The 15,267-nt window shown below is 34.3% G+C and overlaps 1 long non-coding RNA gene across 3 annotated transcripts in view; it reads right to left on the reverse strand.

Annotated features, from left to right (window-relative positions):
- Positions 1 to 3,178: 3,178 nt before the first annotated feature.
- The window catches only part of LOC146760954 (uncharacterized), a 57,522-nt gene continuing 45,433 nt past the window's right edge, over positions 3,179 to 15,267 (reverse strand). For all 3 annotated transcript variants that reach the window (XR_014946124.1, XR_014946122.1, XR_014946123.1), the window contains 2 exons: positions 5,750 to 5,784; positions 3,179 to 4,291 (listed from right to left, as the gene is read on the reverse strand). This is a non-coding gene — a long non-coding RNA (uncharacterized LOC146760954). The remainder of the gene's footprint in view (positions 4,292 to 5,749; positions 5,785 to 15,267) is intronic.

Raw genomic sequence — 15,267 nt, forward strand, 5'->3', positions numbered from 1 at the left:
AAATAAATTGGTTTAGGAAGATGATTATTTTAAAAAAAATATTATTTTTAATATAAAAACTAAATCCTTTTTTAGGATGCAGCTACAGGTTGTTTCCTACATACACATACCTCAAAGGAGCATTAGGAATATTTCACAATTTTCAGATGAATGCATACGGAGATGAGGCTCTGCTTTCCATATTCTTGATCTCTTCAAAAAGATGTAAAAACAACCTTTTCATTTTTTTCTCTTTGTTCTGAAATAAGCACAGGCCATGAATTTGCAAGCAAATGGTCAACTGCTATTCCTCAGCTAATGTGGAAAGTCCTCAGCATTTCATTTTATTGCAAATTATAATGATATGGAAAGGGCAAGTGCCTACAGTTATTACTCAGCCTGATAAAAGAAATCAAACCTCAGTATGATTGAATGACAACACACTTCAGTTCATTTCTTCCTTGGAATCCATTAACCTCTTTCATACAAAAGCTCTAACAAGTTTTTTTTTGTTGTTTTTTTTTTTTTTTTTTTTTATCTAGATACAAGGTTCTTTTATTAGCAGTTACTCTATCACATACTGCTCTAAAATTGTACTCTGCACACAGCCTTTAGTTAGAGGGCTTACAAATTAAATGGCTATCTTGTCTAGTGCTGATAAAATATCAGTACATGAAATAAGGAGGGCATCAGTGGTAGAAATATAAACTTCAAGAAGATTCCTTGACCACTGTTGCAGATGAAGACTTAAAAGCCATACAGTACATGAAATAAATAAATAAATAAATTAAGGCAAATAAAACAGCATTAAATCTTATTGATAACAGAAAGTTGTGTTTTGCTTGTTTTGCTACTTTTGCAACCCCTTCAGCAGCACAAACACAACTGTTGAGGGCAGAAAACAGAACCTTGTCCATCTTCATTGACACACTGCTTACCTGCAACAGAAATTAGGGAAAATACAGTCTTTGCTTACAGCTGTTGAAATTAGTAGTGCCTTAAGTTTATTTTCCTAAATAATTTAATGTAAGTATTAATCTATTCTGTACTCATTTCTTTTACTCACTCTTTACAAAATGCATACAGTTTTGTTTTCTTCTCAATTATTTGAAAAAGAAAGTGAGGAGAGAATACTAAAAAGTATGCAAATAACTGCATTGCTTATTTATTACTAAAATTAAGGGATGGCAGTATGGTACAGTGATCATGTGATGTTTTAATACAGTAGCCTTAGGCAGCAGTAATACATGTACACTTCTTTTAGTCAAGCAATTTATAATACATTGCATAGGCCCTATGGGATCTCAGAGCAGCTTTTTACAGTCAGTTTAGGAAAAGGAAATAGGAATGCTTTTTGCAGATGACTATAACACTCCTGTGAGCCCTAAAATACTAAGTTCTCTGTTTATCTCTCCAAAACAAGATCAAAACAAAACAAAAACAGAACTCCAACTGAATTCTCCTGATACTGTTATCCTCACTCACACTCCACTTTCAACTGCCACTCACTCATGCAGTCTTCAAATCAGAGCAGCAAAGCTCATTTTCCTGTCTGGGGGGCACAGCAGCCATACAAGCGCACAAGAGCTTCAAGGCAGAGAATGGCGTTGTTTAACCTTCTTTGTTGCCTAGTCCTGGGAAATGAAGGTAATGATTACTCAAGCTATTTTGTCTCAAGTGTTTGTTCAGCATTTTTCTCCATTATAGTGCTCTGTGACTGAGCATAAATAAATGAATGAATGAATGAATAAATAAATGAAGTAACTGGAATTAAAATTAGGAGTTTTGAATTGAAATTGGGGATAAAGGACTGAATACTGGCCATTTAAAGAAAAAAATGTATTCTACCTTCTTCTAAATCAATTTCACCACAAAGCTGCAATGATTTTCTGCCTCTAGCTGTTTTTTCATAGTTTCAGTGTATGCTTTCTCACTGCCAGACCAGGTAGCTCCAGTACCACTTTCCAGTCCCACACTGGACTGGACTGGGCTTAACTTCAGCTGCTTACATTCTCTCTTCCCTTGCGTTCTTAAATCAAACACCTGTCCTAAGATGCTTTGGAGTACATTAGTTCCAGTAAACAATGAAGAATTTTGAAGTAGGTACAAACACTGTCATAGAACCATTTATGATGCCTAATTTTTCAGGTGCGTTTATGTCGAGTAGCACGGTTTAAGACAAGTAGTACAACTGAGAACACCTCAAATAGCAGAGGCCAGGAACAGCATCCAACTGGAAATGTGGCCATAGCCACACTGTTGTGAAGCTTTACGGAACTTAGCTGTATCATGTACTTACCCTCAAGGCTAGGGAACGAAAGCTGATCCTTTATTTCGTTTGCAAGCAAACTTCTATTCTAGTGCTGTCACCACTAGACAATAGTGACTATTACAATAATCTTATTTGGAGTTATAAATTGATACTTCCAGTTACTTTAAGGGATTTAAGGCAAGCGGAAGTCATCAGATTCACAAAGGATTTGGTGTTACAAGTTTGCATTACAAAGAGACCACTGCTTAAAATCCAAAGTGTACAGAATGACAACAGATTAAATATTTGATTTTGCACTAGGTAAAAAAAAAAAAAAGCCTGTTTCTAACAGCAATACAACAGCTATCTTCTAGTGAACGTACAAAAAATAATGTATAATAACTTAAAAGCAAGTTACAGAATTGACATTCTTTATACCTTGCAACAGACCCAAACTTAAACAAATATTGTTTAATACATTCAACTTTCTAGATAACTAATTTTGTAACCCTGCCTAAATTTCCAAAAATAAAAAAGTTGGGAAAAAGAATGCAATAAAAATGAAGGCTTAATTTGATTGCTTCTCTAAATTTCACTTGATGTTGAGAATGCCTAAAGAGGAAGAACAAAGATTCTTAGCTATAAAAATACAGCTACTGATTCTTTGTAAAAACACAAAGAAAAATATCATATATTAATTATTTAACTGTAATATTCTTTGTTCTAAAACAACTATGAATATATTCTTTTTCAGAGTATTTGACAATTAAAATTATCTTCCCCAAAGCCCTTATGATATGCTTTCCCTGTGCAGCTGAAATTTCCATTCACTCACATAATTCAAGATGATCTGTCATATATTCCAGAGACACTGATATTTTTTTTTCATTAAAAGAATCAACAATTTTACATCCAGTACACAGAGAAGTTGTACTTCACATGTCAGTTTTTGATCATAATATATGCATAGTCTTATCACAATATATTCCAACTGGAAACAAATATGAATTGTGGAAACGTTCTTGTTTTAAATAATACAACTCACACATGACCATGCTTATAGCATTTCTAATATGACTTACACCCTCTGGTCTGCTTTTTTGAAGGAAAAAAAAAGGGGGAGGGGAAGGAATATGGGTATCATTTGCAGTCATCTTTGCCTTTATTAAGTAGACTTTTACAAACACAAATTCAAACAAGAGAATAGAGCTTCAATTTCAAATAATTTACATAGGAACAGCATACCTTAGCCATGTTAGGTTAATAAAAAAAACAAAGCACAACATATTTGTGGAATTAAACAGCAATGCTATCATCTTTAAGCTCTGAAAAATCTGATTCCAGTCACTACTGAGATCATAAGCAATCATATTAACTCTAAGACGCCTGAGTCTATGGCATATATTGTCAATCTTATATGAGTATGACAATAGTAACTACTTGTTCTCTAAATTATAGCATATCCCTGTTTTCTATTGACTCACTGACTCACTGACTGAGCTCCTAATTTTTTCTATTCATTACACACTGTGAAAAAATTCTCACCTTATAGTAGTCATGAGAATTAGAAAATAAGGAGATTCTTGAAACAGTCACATCAGGGAGGTAAAAGAAACACAAACCATTTCCAGGACCTAAATTGGCCAAATCAGACTTCCTTCATTCACTCTTTTAATACATATCAATCATAAAAAATTAAGTACTCATGCATGCATTCTTTGCAGAATATTTCTACAATACCTTTTTTTCTGTATCCCTGGTGCCAGATTCCTGTTTAGCTCAGAAACTCCACAAAGAAGCAGGAACAAGCTACAGATAAAAGACTCAGGGAAAGCCCATGAGTAAGGAATTCAAAAAGTACATGTATGGTACTCCATAGGTTTACCTCCATTGTAGACATTCTAACTGTTATAAAAGGAAAATTTAGACATATTTCTTTTAAATGGTCCAGAAGGATACCTAGCATCCTTAAATCCAGCAAAATTGTTCTCATAACAGCAGGAAGGATCTCTCTTTCTTCAAGTAAACTTCTATGTCATCAGGTTAAAGTAACAGGTTAACCTACAAAGTAACAATGAAAAATGATCAAGTTTTGTAGTAATTAATGAGTTCATTAATGTAAATATACTAAAAGCATAGATTCAAGTTTATTCATTTGGATAATTTTTCTAATACCACCTGAAAGTTGCTAATGTGCTCCCAAGAACTTAATGTTTCTAATGAAAAGAGATTTCATTTCAGGAATACATTTCTGGAATCAGAGAAGTCTAAAACATGAAAGTTCTAGCAAGTCACTCACACGTCCCTCATGAGATGATGCAGAATGTATTATTAACAGTGCAATGGCCTATTCCATTCATTTATGATGATATGAGGCATTCACAATTTCCATTTCAAAAAGAAATGCATCATCTGATGAAGTTCACCCCTAAAATGTTTTTGGTCCTGAAATGCAACACTAGGCCTTCCTTTCTTCAATTCTCCCTTGCTGCTCTTAGGATTAGTATTTTACACCACTGAAAACAAACTAAGTCCTTCACTGATGCTTGCACCACTCAACCACTTGCATGAGGTCATCCACCAGACTTCTTAAAGCAAGTATTGCAGACACTGTCATTGCTTACAGAAAAGCTTAGACTGAAATCTCCTAAGTATCTTATCCATCTGAATTATATTTGCTCTTTCAGTAAGAAGGAAAGTCAAATGTTCCCTTCAGAGGGTTTTAGCACACTATCTCTTCATGAAATGGTGAGTCAAGAAATCAGATTAGTGCAGTAATTTGGCAGTGTTAAGATTTATATCACAACATTTACCTTCAATATTGTTTTAATAATGAAAACATGTCTATTATAATATACCAGTTAGATAGTACTGTCTTTGGCTAAATGTATTGTTCTGAATAATAGCATTTAAATGCTACAAACTTCAGCTTAAAAACAATCAACAAAAATACTGAACACCCACTAACTCATCAGCACCACAGCAGATACACTTAAGCATTCTCATGCTTCACTTTTATTTTTTTATACCTAGAAAAGGACTCGGCTACTCTTATAAAGCTATCTTTTCTATAACCCGTCTGCATCCTTCTCGCAAGACTGATTTCAATTCTACCCTTGAATCATGATTCCAATAATGTTGCCAAGATGCACAAAATTCTTTCTCTTATCACAGATGTTCTGTAGACGATCTTCAGTCAGTACTGTTGGAATGATGTCTGTTACTTTCTAATTACATTTTTTCCAGCAACACAATAGAAAACAGTCCCCCAGATGAGTCACAGCTGTGCTTATTATGGTACCAACAACTATCTTATGAGACTATCATCAGTTGACACAGATACTAATCTAACGGGATATTGGTAATGTGACCTGCAGATGTACTGAGCTTTAGCTTACTTCTGAAGAAGAAACAACATACAAAGATTGTTACTGACAAAGAAATAAAATAAAAGTTATAGAACCAGTGTGTATAAAGACTTTTGAAGACCAAAAACTTGCTGATTCCCTTGAATCATACCAGACTTCCTCAGACCTTGACTGGGAGTCTTGACCCTGGAGAACAAAAAGTAACAAAGCTGAATTAGTAAAAGCACCCTAATATCACTGAAATTATACTTTTCTTAGTTTATTTTAGTACAAGTGGGTGATATTTTTCCTAAATGTTTGTAATGTCAGAAAGAGTTAACCTGAACCCTAATATAAAGAATTAACCATTGATTTTATCAAGGACATTTAATGCAAACGTTGCAAAATAGCGATCTGCAGTTTAAAGAGGAAACAAACAAAAGCCTGGTTCTCCACAGAGAAACAAGCTAATTGTAACACTATAACTACCTTTTTTCCCCTTTTCTTTTGTCTGTAGGCTACCAGTATAACCTAAGTCATTAGAAGTAATCAGAATAAATCAAAGTGAAACAAAATGCTGTGCAGAGAAAGTAGTTTTCTACCCATTTACCTCTTTTCCCAAAACAAGGCAAAGTAAAATTAGTATCAGGTCTTGTAAGAAGAGTTCACTGACACTGCAGATAAGAAAATCTATTAACTAACAGGAGCAGCAGAGGTGCAGATACTGAAGGTATTAATGCCTTTTAAAAAGCACTGACAGTTTCCACTTGTCCCTTGAGCATAATAGTTTATTGTGCTACCTAAAACAATGCTACCCTGGAACTGCTCTGTAGAAACGATTAGTGAAAAAAGTCTCAATATGGAGCTTAAGATGACTGTCTTTCAGTCCATGGGCAAGAAAATGAAGTCATACTGGCACATACACAGGAAACTTAGCTGTAAGGAGTCCTTGGTGTCCTCCCATGTTCAAAACACTTTGAAACATTTCCAACCAAGCATCTCTGCCCTTCACGTGTATAACTTATTGTACACTACTTGGAGCAGAAACTGCATCTTATTTGGAACTTTGAAAGGACCTCTCATGCTTTGCCATGTACTGCAGTAAATTATAACTGGCTTGAGAATCACTTAAAAGTGCACATTTTTTGGCTGTGCCTGTTCACATTAAGTAACTGCAGTCTATCACGTTTGTTTCATACTATCTGAGCACCATGGACAAGTGAATAATTAGCTTTAGCAAGAATAGTCAGATTTATGTGAAGAAAAATTTAACTCCTAGAAAGCTCAGCAACTCAAGAGATGGATTTGTCTCTTCATGCAACACTAATCTCAGTTCATATTTCCCATGTAGTTAAGACAAATTGGTAAAAATGGACATGATTTAATTAGAATCTGAACCCTTCACAGAACTTGTCTCCTAAATGCAATTTGTAATGAAAATGAAACAGACTATTTTTAAAGATTGCAAGCTTCAGATTGAGAGGGGGAGAAGGGGAACGATAATTATAAGTAACTTATGGATAGTCCTCCCCACCGCAGTGGAGATAGATAGGAAACAAAACTTTTAGGATCTTTCTCCCTTACATAGATGACAATAGAAGACTATTACTCTAGAGTGCTACAAAATTTACCCCTTTTAAAAGCTCAGAAGGAAGTGAAATCACAATTCCATACTTCTTGCAGTAACCATCCAACACAAAGGAAGGAGGCAGCCCAATGTATGTCCTACCATTCTGCCAAATGACTGGTATACCAACAGCAGCTGTAAGATTTGTCCTGAGGAAAATTTTAAGGATGAAATATTTCATTTCCTGTGTTTGTCCTACCCCAAGAAATACTGAATGAAAAGTAGAATGCTAAAAATATTTTTTTCTGAGTTGGTTTTTCTTGCATTTCTTATGTCAAATTAAATTTGTTTTAGCACACAAATATGAAAACTATTCTCAGATTATTTTCTTTTAATGCTTGTACAGATGTGGAATACAAGTACCTTAGGGAACAGCTTTCTAGCAGCATGTTTTTTATAAATTTTCTTTTTTGTCATGGATTTGCTTTTTGATTTTGTACAATATCATGTACAAAGTGCACTCCCAGTACTTCTACAGAATACAACACTGCACACTTCCACAGAGAGAAAAACACCTCCCTCTGCCATCACTGCCAGAAACTTGTATCAAGACTCAAAACTTAAAGTATCAAGTAGAAATAAAGAACAATGTAACTCGCAGCATAGTAAGCCTTTTATCATAAATCACCAGCTGCAGTGAGAATGCAACATGAAGTCCCTTTTCGTGTAAGTCTCTTGGCATTCACTTCATCATTCCAGTAAACTGTATTTGTAGAAAAAGAACATTAAAAAGGTCACAATAGCTATAGTACCTAAGTACGACGTTGCAGAGTGCAACGTCAAACTTGTACAGAATTAATGGAGAAAAAATAATAAAAATATGAAGCTAAAATACAAAGCCAGGCACTCTACCTCCCTCTCACCCACCTTCTTACACATAAACTGAAAAAATGTGGAACATAAATACCTGCTAGTTCCTATTTCCAGAAAGCAGCAGACAGAAATTACCAAAGGTACTTTCAGTTCTCATATCTCAGTTCCTTACATTTCTCTGTGGTACCCACTTTGGGAAACAGCATATTCTACTAGGTGGAGGTTCAGTCTGATGAAATAAATACAGCCATTCCAACATTATTTTCCATTTTAATTCTAGAGAATATGCCAATTAAAGCAGTGATGCTGTCTCTGTCCATCTGTCTGCCTGCCAGTATTTCATGTCCTGCTAAAGCTCAGGAAGATAATTACAACAATATTTTCAGAGATTCTTTTATTCCTACAAGTCTAGCTGCTAGATACAATGGAGAACTAAAGTTTAATGGTGTGGGAAACACTGCATTTATTAGCAGCAGACTGCCCAGTTCCAGCTAGCATCTCTTGTCAGGAAAGGGTGGCACAGGAAGGAAAAGAAGAGCTACTGAGTTTATTTCCAGTATAGCTTTGAAGGTAAAAACCATGAAAGAAGAGACAAATTAAAAAAGAAAAAAACCCTACACACACACAAAGTCACAAGAAAGAACTTCAGCCATTCCTTCAAATAATTCATTTCCAGTTCAGTCCTTGTGCTTGCCGGTTAGACCCTTGCTACCTGACAGGGCTATTATAACAATCAGCTCTGACAAACTGAAACCACACCAACTAGGTGCTGCCCCAGGTATTCAGGTGCTTGAGGGAGGAAACAGCATAAGCATGTGGGCAATAAAAAGTGGAAATCTGTGAATGTTAGGATATGCCTACGCTCAAGGTATGGATAGATATAGAAGCCAGCTGTCCGAGATAAAAAGAAAGCAGTATTAAACAGATTGAAACAGCCCCCCATGAAGGAAGTTTCCTCGTAAAATCAGTCATTTCTAAGACAGAGCAACTTAAATGGCAATATTGTTAACATAATTCCATCAAGATCATACGCATCTGCAATAAGTTTTCAACTTGGAATTAGACTGAAAGATTAACAGATTGTAATAATAACAATATATATATATATTTAAATAGAAAAAAAACCAAAAAAAACTGTGGATAAACAATCTGTACTTAATTTATTTCCTATGTTACTGCTACTGTAAGGGAATACAAGCTACATTATTACTTTAAAACAGCTATATTCATTTCCAGCAGCCCAACTGAGATCAGTCACAGAGTTCCTAAGACAACTGTTTCTTAGAAATAAATGCAAACCAAGACACAAAACAATTTGTTGTTTTTTTTTTTTGTTTTTTGTTTTTTCTTTTTCAGCTTGCCAGCTTCCAAAACACAAATGAAACAAAAGTCAGTAAAAACGGCACAGAAAGATTTTAAATATGATCTAAAGTCAAAGTACATAAATATAAAAAAAGCTTCCATATTGTTGTCTGAATTACCATTAAAAAAGAAGCAAAACTACTTCAAGTTGTGGTTTTGATACTGCCTTATAACGCAAAAAGCCAGTAAACTCCTTTTTTGATGATGTATTCCAGAATAAAGAAATATATATTGTTTTGCATCTTACCAATAACGTGTAGAGAAACATTACTTATTTTCTGCCATTACATTAAAAATAACTGTTCAAATTATCCACCTAGTTATTATAAATAACTAGCTCAACTTCTCAAGCAGATTTTCCAGCTTTCGTTTTTCTAACAGAATTTTCATAGGTACTCTCTACTGCCAAATTATGCAAAATTTAGACAACCTACCTGGTAAAACTCATGCTGAATGTGTGTTTTATTCTTTCTACATGCAGTATATATGTGCATCTAATTCAGGTCACTTAGCTGAGTCACTTGATAATATGACGACCAGAAGTGTTAAACTCTTCAACCTAAATTCCTAGTAAGGGCTCTTGATTTACGAGTGAGTTACCTTAATAAATGTAGCTGGAGTGGATTAGTGCCAAGCACAATTCAGAAAATGAACTACAAAATCCCTTCTCTTTTGCTCTCTCTTCTCCTTTTCAGTCTCCTCTAGGTATACTTGCTAAAAGCCTTGTTCCCTCTTTGTTCACCCATTCACCTCTTAAAATGCTTTTTCCGTACAGCTTAACTGTGAGAAGTTCTTGGCACTCCACCTCCATGAAGACTCCTATCTAGATGATTCCCTTGTGCCTTTAATAATACCTTTTATGCTTTTGCCTTCCTCCTTTTTCCTCTCCCCTATATCCCACAAATGAAGGCCTTTCTTGGTATTTTGCCTATTATTGTCTACCCACTGAGAAATTAACACACTTTAACAAATCAAGAATGAATAAAAAATTAATTCCTGTATTTGTACAAGTCTTTTAAGACACAATAATGAATTCTTGACTAGAAATATTTTACAAACTGTTTAATTAATAACAGAAATGTTAAAAAGTATGTTGACATATCATACTGCTCAAGATGACATCTTTATTTAGAATGGGTTTAGAGAGAGATCCAGAAAGATGTTAAAAAAATAAAAATAAGAATAGACAATATACTACTGGGAGATGTTTTATTCATGCAGACATTGTGAGAAAAGAATTGAAAACATTGAATGCGTCTTAATTATAATCTTGAAAATGATTAAAGAATTATGCCGATTTCTTTCGGCAACATATGAATTTATAGTCTAATTCAGTACTGAGCTACAGATTTTGGAGGAAGAAGTGTTGGAGGAAGCATTCAACCTAGTCCACTTTTTGCCTTTTTAAAAAAAAAATAAATAAATAAAAATTAATCCTTCTTATTACTTTTAAGCACAAAAATGAAGTAGTTTTAAAAAGGAAACAGCCTTTTAGAATATGAATTCCTTCCACTTCTGCAACGAGTAGTGCTGTCTGTCATTTAGACACCAGTACAGAAATTCAGCAGAATATATCACCGAGGAAAGGTATTTTCAACACGAAAATAAGGACACTAAAACAAGACGTGATGCTTTACCCACCCCAGATGAGTTACACAGTGAGTGGGGAAGAATCTCCTACCTTCCTGCAAAGACAAAAATTGTTATTTTTTAATCACAAAAGAAGGATATAGCAAGGTGATATAGTTCACGTGGGGCTAGAATGACTTTAATGTCCGATCTAGATACAAAAACAGAGTAAATTTGACAGATTGGAACATATTAAAAATTTATGTATGTAATGCTTTTGTTGCTCTTTTATGTTTCATTTTTCATTCTCTACTTATTTTCTGTTGAATACTATACTGATAAAAATTAAATACTGAATGTATTTAAGTTAAGTTGAAAATTTTATCAATCAAAGTACGACGAAATGCTACACATAGCCTGCAGCCTTGGAGCCCAATAAACGTTGCATGGCTGATCCCTGGAACATAAAATAAGTTGTGTATTAGCATCTTAGGTTTTTTGGGTTACAAAAAAAAAAAAAAAATTAAAAAAAATGTTTTTGCCATTTTCTGATATTCGATGTTTAATTTCTTTGAGGGTTGTATGACTGTATTGTTACATCTATTGACATACACATATGTATACATAGATGTGTATATATATAAACTTCTGTATCTAGTAGGTAGTAGCAAGAAGGAATTATTTTGTGCAGAAAGAAATATGATCACAGTATCATAACCTGATGTAAAGCTGAACCAATGGATGATAGCAGAGGCTCTGAAAGCATAAAGACATGATAAAAGGTGTCAGGCTAAACAATATCTACTCAGATAAGGGTCACAATTTTTACACTACTTTAGGAACTTAGTAAATCTAGTTTTAAGAGTAAAGTGAAGAAAAATTCAGTTTACTCTTCAGTGCATGTAAAATACACCGGATCTAATAAATTCAGAGATAACAATTTGCAAACCAAAAAACACAAGAACACAACATAAAGCATACGAGGAGCAGTCACAAACTACCAACTCCCAAGTAGGCTCAGGAACAAGAAGCCACCACCATCACACTGCTACTGGTTAGAAGCAGAAAGCAGCCCCTGTTGTGTACACTTTCCTTCCCATGAAGGACTGGGACATTGAGAAATTATTTTAACTAAAGATGAGATACTCAAATTGTTGAGGTACTGGTGATTTTTTTAAAAATTATTTTCTATATAGCTTCCACTGAGCTTCCATTTCCTATATATACACCACTGAGGCTAACAGCCCCCCTGGCAAAACTGCAAATGACTGTTGTGCACAAGCAAAAAAACCAAAGAGGATGAAAAGGAAAAATGAAGAAATTATCCACTTAATCTTCAACATTTAATATGAGCCAAAATGGGAATGAAGAAATTCTTTTTTTTATTTTTTCTTTTCATTTTTAACAGAGAGCTCTAAAAGTAAAAGTGAACAGAACGTTTCTATAGCAAAGAAAACAAGAAATATATTTATTGAGTTAGGCTTTGTACTGTAATTTTGCATTGTACTTTTGGCCTGAGCCAGATTATCTGGAATGACTAATTAATTAGTCCCTGCCCTCATTTGCCCATCCAAAAGATACTTATTCTCACCTGAAGGGCCTTGGGAGGTGACTTTGATATTTTTTTAAATAGATGTGCAAATCCATATTGCAAGCTTACAAATTGCGATGCATTTCAAACAACTGAAATTTAAATAAGCCTTCCTTGATTGTCCAGGGAGAATTCTGGGACTTCCTGTTCTCAAAAATAGATTTTCAGACTTAAGAAAGTATCATTTCTGAAAGTATTCCCATTAAAACGTGAAACGTGGTATGTTTTTGTTATTTGTAAATGTGTGGTTACTTTTTTAAAGAAAAAAATCACTCTTATGTTGCTTGAGATATGTGATAATGCTGCAGATGTATTTAATTTTTTTTTTTTTTTTTTCCTACATGAGTCTTTACAAGTAAGTAAAGCAGAACTCACCATTTTTTGAAAGCATGGTAGAAAGCTACTTCAGGAATGCTCAAGGTGATTCTTCACACTCAGTTATTACATTCAGTAATATTAATTTTTGGGAAAAAAATGAAACACCTAAAATCTCTTCAGGCTGCATTCTGAGTGCACAAAATGTCCAAGTCACTAAGGTCAGGGAAAAAAAAAGAACTTGCAATTGTTGGTGTTCCTTAAGTATTAATAACATCTCTACATAAAGCAGTTCAACACAGACATGCTCTTAAAAGGGGATCCTGCCCCTCTGCTCTGTGCTGGTGAGATTTTTTTGAGATCTTGTGTCCTGTTTCATTTTCTTTCATTCACCCAACATAACACTAGAAAATGCAGCAAGGAAAAACAACATTCATGTATGCGTATATTAGAAATTCTTAGATTTTAAAAAGATATCATGTGAACCATTAAGAGCATCTGCAAATTCTGTCACTCCAAAAAAATGCACCCATACAAACACTGAACAAAATCTCAGCCTTTCAAAATAAATGTGAATGGGTGATACTGCACTCATAAGAAGGCAGGCACAGCTGTATAGGGATGACTAGCAGGAAAATGAGGCCTTTAATATTAAGGAGACAAGCTCTGCCTCTTTTGGCATGTAACAATTTTCACTAAAAATACTTTTTAAAAGCAACGTCATCTATTTAATGACGTTCCTCACAAATCCGGAACAGCAGAGCATTGCACTGTGGGTTTAGATTTTTCAGAAGAGAAAGTTGAAGTTAATGACATTTTAAAATGGATTATGCAACACTTTATTTATTGATTTTAAATAACAAAACCAGAGAGCTAATTACAATGAACTGAGAATGCTTCTGCTTTAAAAGTTACTTAATCCCTTATGGTAGATCTGCCCGTGCTGACTTTCTTACCCTCTTTCTAAAGAACGAGCTGTTAAAAACACTAATTGACTGAATTCACAAAATTCTCCTTTCTAAGAGAAATAAAACTGTTTTGAAAGGCAGTATTTGAATGTGATCTTGAGTCTAAAACAGCTTATTTAGAGAAAATGGGATCCATAAATGTCAACACCACCTGTAGTCAGGCGGAAAATGCGTCTGCTTTCTGACAACAGCATTGATAAGCCACAGGCACACTAGAGCTAACATCCCTTACTTTATCTGCTAGGTAAAAGTTAAAGAAAGTAGAGGTTAAAAAGATACTTTCTATTTCTAATTTGTTTCAACACAGACCTGCAAATAGAACTGTAATCATCAAACAATGCTAAATAAAGTTCAGCGGATTAGCATTTTTCCTTAAAAGCCATGAAAGGAATGGAAAGCATGTTTGTTTTATATGAAAAGTACTGTAAAACAGTGTAATATATGTAATATTGCAAAGAAAGGTTATCTTAAGAGGGTGTTATGACCATGAGAAAAAGTTTTATGGAACAAGAGACGCTCTGACAACTCTCCCCCCAAAAAAACTAGTAGAAACATTGTTTTCTGTTTACAGAAAGGACATAATAAGACCAACATTTAGACAGGCAGAACATTTCAACAGAGGTTAAAATGAAATAAATGTATTTGAGTATGTTACAGGGAATTAGCGGACCTAAGTTATGAACGTACCAAAGATGAAGAATGAAGTGTTGATATTTATGATAAGCATAGCAGAAAAGAACAAAGGAGGAACAGCCACACATAATAAAATTTTGTTTTTTTGTTTCTATTGCTTTTGGGGGGGGGGGGTTCTTTTAGAGATTTCCTAGAGGAATTTTCAATAACAGATGCCATTTCCAGAAGAGTTTTTTGTCAATAAGTCACAATGAAAAAAAAATATTAACAGAAAAAGAAAAATGAATGTATTCTTAAGGATATATATATTCATGTATAAATTATTAGACTAATTTCAATGTTGCTTTGCATGAAAATTTCGGGGAAATGAGAGGAAGATTGAAAATAACAGTTCAAAGGAGCTTCCATGCAAAAAGTAAGGTCAGTGACCCGCTGAGATCAGTATCCCACCAATAACGGTCAGGACCTTTGAATATGTAAACTGTATCGTAGCCGATTTCAAAGAAGTGTGGAAATAGAGCAGAGAAGCACAAAGGACCTCATCATTGGGAATCACTTTCACAGTCTCAACTGAGAGAGCAGTTGTCACCTTGGGAAATCACTGACAGGCTTTATTTTTTGCCTGATTTTTTTGTTTGTTTGTTTGATTCCTTCTGTGCCTCTTTTACCACAAGTCAACGTGTATCAGTCTTGCAAAGTCTGGATCACTCATGCAGGTCTTTTCTTCAGACCATTGAATTCCTCCATGTTTCCAAGAGCTAAGTGGAAAAAAAAAAATCTAGAATACAATTTAATAGTTCCCCACATCAATT

The sequence above is a fragment of the Coturnix japonica genome, chromosome 4 (assembly GCF_054131305.1).
Source record: "Coturnix japonica strain WE chromosome 4, WE-NBRP24, whole genome shotgun sequence".
Classification (NCBI taxonomy): Eukaryota; Metazoa; Chordata; class Aves; order Galliformes; family Phasianidae; genus Coturnix; species Coturnix japonica.